This window comes from Notolepis coatsorum (genome assembly GCF_963971535.1).
Source record: "Notolepis coatsorum genome assembly, chromosome: 16".
In the NCBI taxonomy this organism is placed as follows: domain Eukaryota; kingdom Metazoa; phylum Chordata; class Actinopteri; order Aulopiformes; family Paralepididae; genus Notolepis; species Notolepis coatsorum.
The window spans coordinates 27,061,290-27,069,368 of NC_140180.1; positions in this window are offsets into that span (position 1 = coordinate 27,061,290).

The window sequence follows — 8,079 nt, forward strand, 5'->3', positions numbered from 1 at the left end:
TATCCAACAACAGAGCACCTTCCCCTCTCTCCTCGTCTCTCTCTCTCTCTCTCTCTCTCTCTCTCTCTCTCTCTCTCTCTCTCTCTCTCTCTCTCTCTCTCTCCCCGCACTCCTCTAGCCGTGGGTCCTCGGAGGCGGGGGGGTGGGGTGGGGGTGGGGGGGCTATTGAGTGGGGGGCCGGGGCCCTCCACTACCCAGGCTCTTTATTGAGGCGTCTATGGGGCTTTATGCTGCCAGCGTTCGGCCTTGCCCTCGCCATCATCAATCATTCCGGGCTCCAGGGCCGCTATCACAGCCCAGACAGGCCGCCAAAGACATAGCCTTCCAGGAAGCTCTATAGGAGATGGAGAGAGAGAGAGAGAGAGGAAGAGAAGAAGAGGGAGAGAGAGAGAGAGAGAGAGAGAGAGAGAGGGGGAGAGAGGGAGAGGGAGAAAGAGAGAGCATCACTCTGTTTCCTTGCCTGCCACTCTAGGTTTTATTTGATGGACGTCCTATACGGTGCACGACAATACTGTGATTAACAAGGCCTTATTTCATCTGATCTGAGAGTCTGTCATTAAAGCACATGATCAAGTTAAAATGACACTATAATAATATCAATAATTATAATAATAACAACGCCACGTATTTCGACTATAATGGACTATAATGGAATGGATCCAGAGCTAAAACCAGAGAGGTTATTTAAGGCGAAATAATCTATCATGTAAAGATCTGTCGATGATATCACTTTCCTCTTTTTCATCAAGCCTCAACAGTATGTCCAATTCTACTCTGCACTTAACTTTTTTAATAACGATCTCCCCCCCCCCCTCTCTTCCCAGCCCTAAGCTCTCACTCCCGTCCTGGTGGAATAGTGGAATCTGATTATACTTCTATTTTACAGCAGACGCCAGGGCGCAATAAAGGGAGAGAGCACGGAAACGGGACTTCACCCATCAATTAGCTCTCTATCAACCGGCCAATGCAGACCTCACCTCAGGAAACACTGTGGCCCTGCCTCAGCCCACTGGAATTAAACAATGCTTCAACCCCGACAAGCCCGAGTGAAGACACCCCCCCCTCACTATTTTTAGGTGTGGGGGGGTTTGTTGTTCCATAATCACAACGATTATCTTATCTAAAGCACCATTGACCCTATCCTGTGCCATTAATCTCCCAACGGTTGACCTCCCGACCTGAGGTGGGACAACAATGTCAATATTGGATAATTAGCTATTTAGAGGGGATGTCGTATGTTATATAAATTATATTAGTGTTTATTACGCTAACCAAGCACATGTATAGCGGCTATAGCCCACCATAGGTGTCTTGATTTGTTGATTTGATTGGATTGTTTTACTTTTTCATAATTTTGCCAAAATCCAGTCCAATTAACTCTGCATAATGTGTCCACTATCCTGTTGCATTATATTAAATAGTTAATTCTGCTGATATGAGTCCACTATCCTGCTGCTTTAGGTTATTATTCATAATTCTGCTGATATGAGTCCACTATCCTGTTGCATTATATTAAATAGTTAATTCTGCTGATATGAGTCCACTATCCTGTTCCATTATATTATATTCTTAATTCTGCTGATATGAGTCTACTATCCTGCTGCTTTAGGTTATTATTCATAATTCTGCTGATATGAGTCCACTATCCTGCTGCTTTAGGTTATTATTCATAATTCTGCTGATATGAGTCCACTATCCTCCATTATGTTATATTCTTAATAATTATCATATGAGTCCACTATCCTGTTGCATTATGTTATATCCTTAATTCTGCTGATATGAGTTGACTATCCTGTTACATTGTTACTGGTGCATTGTGTTATATTCTTAATTCTGCTGATATGAGTTGACTATCCTGTTACATTGTTACTGGTGCATTATGTTATATTCTTAATTCTGCTGATATGAGTCCACTATCCTTTTGCATTGTTACTGTTGCATTAAGTTATATTCTTAATTCTGCTTATATGAGTCCATTATCCTGTTGCATTATGTTATATTCTTAATTCTGCTGACTTTGCTGTGCAGGCGCCCCAATCGACCTGTAGGAGTCGCTGTTCACAACGACCAGACTACCACCCTTCGACTTCCCACCCGCTAACTCTGCCAATTGAGTTTGTATGACGGCCGGCCCAAGCCGGAGGCAACGCCGACTGCCGGATTCGAACCCGGTGTCTCTTGTGTTGGTGACGAGCGCAATGTCCGCTGCGCCACCCAGCCGCCTGCATTATGTTATATTCTTAATTCTGCTGATATGAGTCCATTATCCTGTTTCATTATGTTATATTCTTAATTCTGCTGATATGAGTCAAATATCTTGTTCCATAATGTTATATTCTTAATTATGCTGATATGAGTCCATTATCTTGTTCCATAATATATTATATTCTTAATTCTGCTGATATGAGTCCATTATCTTGTTCCATTATGTTATATTCTTAATTCTGCTGATATGAGTCCATTATCCTGTTTCATTATGTTATATTCTTAATTCTGCTGATATGAGTCAAATATCTTGTTCCATAATGTTATATTCTTAATTATGCTGATATGAGTCCATTATCTTGTTCCATAATATTATATTCTTAATTCTGCTGATATGAGTCCATTATCTTGTTCCATTATGTTATATTCTTAATTCTGCTGATATGAGTCCATTATCCTGTTTCATTATGTTATATTCTTAATTCTGCTGATATGAGTCAAATATCTTGTTCCATAATGTTATATTCTTAATTATGCTGATATGAGTCCATTATCTTGTTCCATAATATTATATTCTTAATTCTGCTGATATGAGTCCATTATCTTGTTCCATTATGTTATATTCTTAATTCTGCTGATATGAGTCCATTATCCTGTTACATTATGTTATATTCTTAATTCTGCTGATATGAGTCCATTACCTGTTCCATTATGTTATATTCTTAATAATTATCATATAAGTCCACTATCCTGTTGAATTATGTCATATTCTTAATTCTGCTGATATGAGTCCATTATCCTGTTCCATTATGTTATATTCTTAATAATTATCATATGAGTCCACTATCCTGTTGCATTATGTCATATTCTTAATTCTGCTGATATGAGTCCACTATCCTGTTCAATTATATTCTTAATTCTGCTGATATGAGCCCATTAACCTGTTCCTGTAACGTCCCCAGGCCCGGCCCTTGCTGGGCCGGGCATGAGAATGACAGTGGACATGGGCGGCTACATTGCTTTCAGTTTAGCTGGTCGTTCATACTAATACACATTGGCCGTATTAGGGGGTGGGAAACTGATGGGTGGGAATCGGGCATTGTGGACAGCGACTCCTACAGGTCGGTTGGTGCGCCTGCGCAGTAGAATCAGGAAGTGTCGGGGGCAGCGTGAGCCTCCCACGCGTTACTCCTCGCCACTGAGAGATCGAGCTGCGCAGGTGAAAAGATGCGACTGCTGTTACCTCAAGTACCGGAGGGGACTTGTGCTATGTATGACTTAGTCCACATTGCAGCCGGCTTGTGGGAGGCAAGAAACAGCGTTCGTGACAGGGGAGGGTTGAATTGGATGATACGAAATTGGGATGGGAGAAAAATATAGAAAATGGGAGAAAAAGTGGATCAAAAAAAAGAGAATGACAGTGGACATTTCCTCCCTCCTGACATTGGTCCCCTACCTCCCTCTAGTGACCAAAGCCTGATGGTGCAGGCGGCCATCTTATGTTGGTTCAAAGTAATAGAATTCATTTCTAATTATTTGTTATCTTGGGCCATCCCTGTCTGTGTTTGATGTCGTCTCCCTGTCTGGTTGTTATGTGTGATTATGTCTTTTGTGTCTAGGTTAGGTTATTCCTTGTGTGTTTTGATTTTGCATTCTAGGTTGTTGCCTGGCTTCTACCAGGTGTTGCTCGTTACAATTAGTCTGTGTATTTAAGTGTGGATTTGTCATCACCTCCTCCGTGTTCCCATGCCCGTCGTGCCTCTCCGTTCCTTGTGTCATGTTCTTAAGTCTTGTAAGTAGTTTATGTATTCTGTTTTCGTTCATCTTTGTTTTCCCGTGTCCTTCAGTGTTGTTTTGTATTGTTTCGTCGTCCCAGTAAAGTCTGTATATATTTCCACGTATCCTGCCATCTCTGCCTCCTCTCTTCCCTTATAGCTAACCGGCTGTCCCCAGCTAGCACAGCTCCGCCCGTTAGCTTCGCTCCTATAGCTAACCAGACGTCCCCAGCTAACACAGCTCCGCCCGTTAGCTTCGCTCCTATAGCTAACCAGACGTCCACAGCTAGCACAACCCTGTCTGCTAGCTTACCCTCCGCAGTTAGCCAGGCTTCCCAAGCTAGCACAGTCCCCACTGCTAGCCTAGGCTCCAGGTTCACGGTCAGCCTAGTTCCTGAGGCAAACCTGACGTCCACAGCTAGCTTAGCCTCCGCAGCTAGCCAGGCTTCCCCAGCTAGCACAGTCCCCACTGCTAGCCTGGGCTCCAGGTTCACGGTCAGCCTAGTTCCTGAGGCAAGCCTGACGTCCACAGCTAGCTTAGCCTCCGTAGCTAGCCAGGCTTTCCCAGCTAGCACAGTCCGCACTGCTAGCCTAGGCTCCAGGTTCACGGTCAGCCTAGTTCCTGAGGCAATCCTGACATCCACAGCTAACACAGCCCCGCCCGTTAGCTTCGTTCCTACAGCTAACCAGACGTCCACAGCTAGCACTGCCCCGCCCGTTAGCTTCACTCCAGTAGCTAGCCAGGATTCCCCAGCTAGCACAGTCCCCACTGCTAGCCTAGGCTCCAGGTTCACGGTCAGTCTAGTTCGTGAGGCTGACCAGATGTCCACAGCTAGTACAGTCCCGCCCGGTAGCCTAGTCCCTACAGCTGTTTCAGGCCCCACGGTTAGCCTAGTTCCCGCAGTTCGCGAACCGCCGAGGCCTAGCAAGGCTTGGAGGGCGAGCGGGGCTAGTATCGCTAGCAAGGCCTCCACAGCTGATCCGGCCATCGCTGCCAGCCTGGTTCCGGTCAGCGCAGCTCCGGCTGTCACCGTTCCAGGTCCCTCATCGCCGGATCCTACGCCACGCCTCGCCGCCGAGACCGGTCCGGTCTCCGCGTCCTGCCCAGCCTCTACACCTGGCCCGGCTGCTACACCGGATCTCGGCTCCTGGACTGGTCCTGGCTTCTCGTCAGATCCTGGCTCCTCGACTGGTCCTGGCTCCCCGTCTGGTCCAGCCCTACGCCGTGATCGGCGCCCTGGTCCTCGCCGTGGTCTTCGCCGTGGTCTTCGCCATGGTTTGCGCTGGATCCTGCTCCGGATCCTGCTTCGGGGGTCGTCGCCGCCGCACCTCTGTTCCGGCTCTCCTGATCCGGTTCCTAGTCCGGCAGCTGGAGGGTCTCTCGTCCGGGATCCTGCCCCGGGGTCCAGCTCCCCTCTCCGGGTCTCGGCACCCATCCCCACCCCCCCTCGTCGGGCCTCTGTTCCCAGGTCCAGCCCCCCTCTCCGGGTCTCGGTACCCATCCCCACCCCCCCTCGTCGGGCCTCTGTTCCCAGGTCCAGCCCTCCTCTCCGGGTCTCGACGCCCATTCCCGCCCCCCCTCGTCGGGCCTCTGCTCCCAGCTCCAGCTACCCTCTCCAGCTCCCTGTTTCTCTCCCTGCCTCCCCTCTCCAGGCCTCGGTTCCCATCCCCACCCCCCCTCTCCGGGCCTGTGCACCCGTTTTCAGCCCTCCTGGCTGCTATGCGCCTCCTGGGTTTTTTGCTCGGGCTCCCGGCCCCAGGTCTCCGGGTCCTCTTCCTGGGTTCGTTCCGGGGTCCCGGCTTCCTCCTTCACCGGTGTCCGGACGCTGTTCTCGGGGGTCTGGAAGCCCCCCGTTGAGGGGGAGGTACTGTAACGTCCCCAGGCCCGGCCCTTGCTGGGCCGGGCATGAGAATGACAGTGGACATTTCATCCCTCCTGACATTGGTCCCCTACCTCCCTCTAGTGACCAAAGCCTGATGGTGCAGGCGGCCATCTTATGTTGGTTCAAAGTAATAGAATTAATTTCTAATTATTTGTTATCTTGGGCCATCCCTGTCTGTGTTTGATGTCGTCTCTCTGTCTGGTTGTTATGTGTGATTATGTCTTTTGTGTCTAGGTTAGGTTATTCCTTGTGTGTTTTGATTTTGCATTCTAGGTTGTTGCCCGGCTTCTACCAGGTGTTGCTCGTTACAATTAGTCTGTGTACTTAAGTGTGGATTTGTCATCACCTCCTCGTGGCGTCATTGTCTCCTGTACCCTCCTTGCTACCCTCACTCCTCCGTGTTCCCATGCCCGTCGTGCCTCTCCGTTCCTTGTGTCATGTTCTTAAGTCTTGTAAGTAGTTTATGTATTCCGTTTTCGTTCATCTTTGTTTTCCCGTGTCCTTCAGTATTGTTTTGTATTGTTTCGTCGTCCCAGTAAAGTCTGTATATATTTCCACGTATCCTGCCGTCTCTGCCTCCTCTCTTCCCTGTCTGCAAATTGCGTTGTCACCCTCAAAGCACCCCCAATCCTAACAGTTCCATTATGTTATATTCTTAATTCTGCTGATATGAGTCGACTATCCTGTTGCATTGTTACTGTTGCATTAAGTTATATGAATAATTCTGCAGATATGAGTCCATTATCCTGTTCCATTATGTTATATTCTTAATTCTGCTGATATGAGTCCATTATCCTGTTCCATTATGTTATATTCTTAATTATGCTGATATGAGTCGATTATCCTATTGCATTATGATATATTCTTAATTCTGCTAATATGAGTCCATTATCCTGTTCCATTATGTTATATTCTTAATTCTGCTGATATGAGTCCATTATCCTGTTCCATTATGTTATATTGTTAATTCTGCTGATATGAGTCCACTATCCTGTTGCATTATGTTATTATTCATAATTCTGCTCATATGAGTCCACTATCCTGTTCCATCGTGTTATATTCTTAATTATGCTGATATGAGTCCACTATCCTGTTGCATTATGTGTTATATTCTTAATTCTGCTTATATGAGTCCATTATCCTGTTGCATTATGGTATATTCTTTTTTTTGTATCTACTTTTTCTCCTCCTTTTTTCTGTGATTTTTCTCCCCATCCCAATTTACCTCTTGTGCCAATTCTCCCTCCCCTGTCCTGATCGTTGCTCGCATATGCCCCCCACTGGCCGGTTGTAGGGAGGATAGAAGCCTTGCATCACATGTCCCCTCTGATACATGTGGAGGCAGCCTGTCACATCTTTTCACCTGCCAGCGCGGACTCTCATTTGGCGAGGAGTAACGTGTAGGAGGCTCACACTGCCCCCGCCATTTTCCTGACTTTGCTGTGCAGGCGCCCCAACCGACCTGTAGGAGTCGCTGTTCACAACGACCAGACTACCACCCTTCGACTTCCCACCCGCTAACTCTGCCAATTGAGTTCGTATGACGGCCGGCCCAAGCCGGAGGCAACGCCGACTGCCAGATTCGAACCCGGTGTCTCTTGTGTTGGTGACGAGCGCAATGTCCTCTGCGCCACCCAGCCGCCTGCATTATGTTATATTCTTAATTCTGCTGATATGTGTCCAGTATCCTGTTGCATTATGTTATATTCTTAATTCTACTGATATGAGTCCATTATCCTGTTCTAGGGATGTCCCGATCGCGTGAATGCCTTCTACAACAGAACTGCGTTTCCGCGTTGCACTGATTGGCCACTGACCCCACGTGACCCTACCCTATTACACGCCCCCCTTATCGACGAGCGTTATGCAACGCTCTACAGCTCTTTCGCTGACTTCCTTGCAGAACAGCTGTTTCCGTATTTATAATATTGGAAACGCTGCGCTGTGAGCGCTGTGAAGCACCTCTGTATTAAATGCCGACAGCACCTCTGTATTAAATGCCGACTCATCAATCAATCAATAACAACATTAACGATAACGTTAACGTTAGCATTAGGCTAACGCTAAGCTGTAATGTTACCAGTCTCGCGTCTATCTGCTAACGTTAGCATTAGGTAATAACCGGTTTAAAATGGATGGTGATTACCTCACGTTGTGTCTATTCTGCTAACGCCGACTCGAATGCAGTAGAACTGTAATGTTTACTTTTGCAGTCA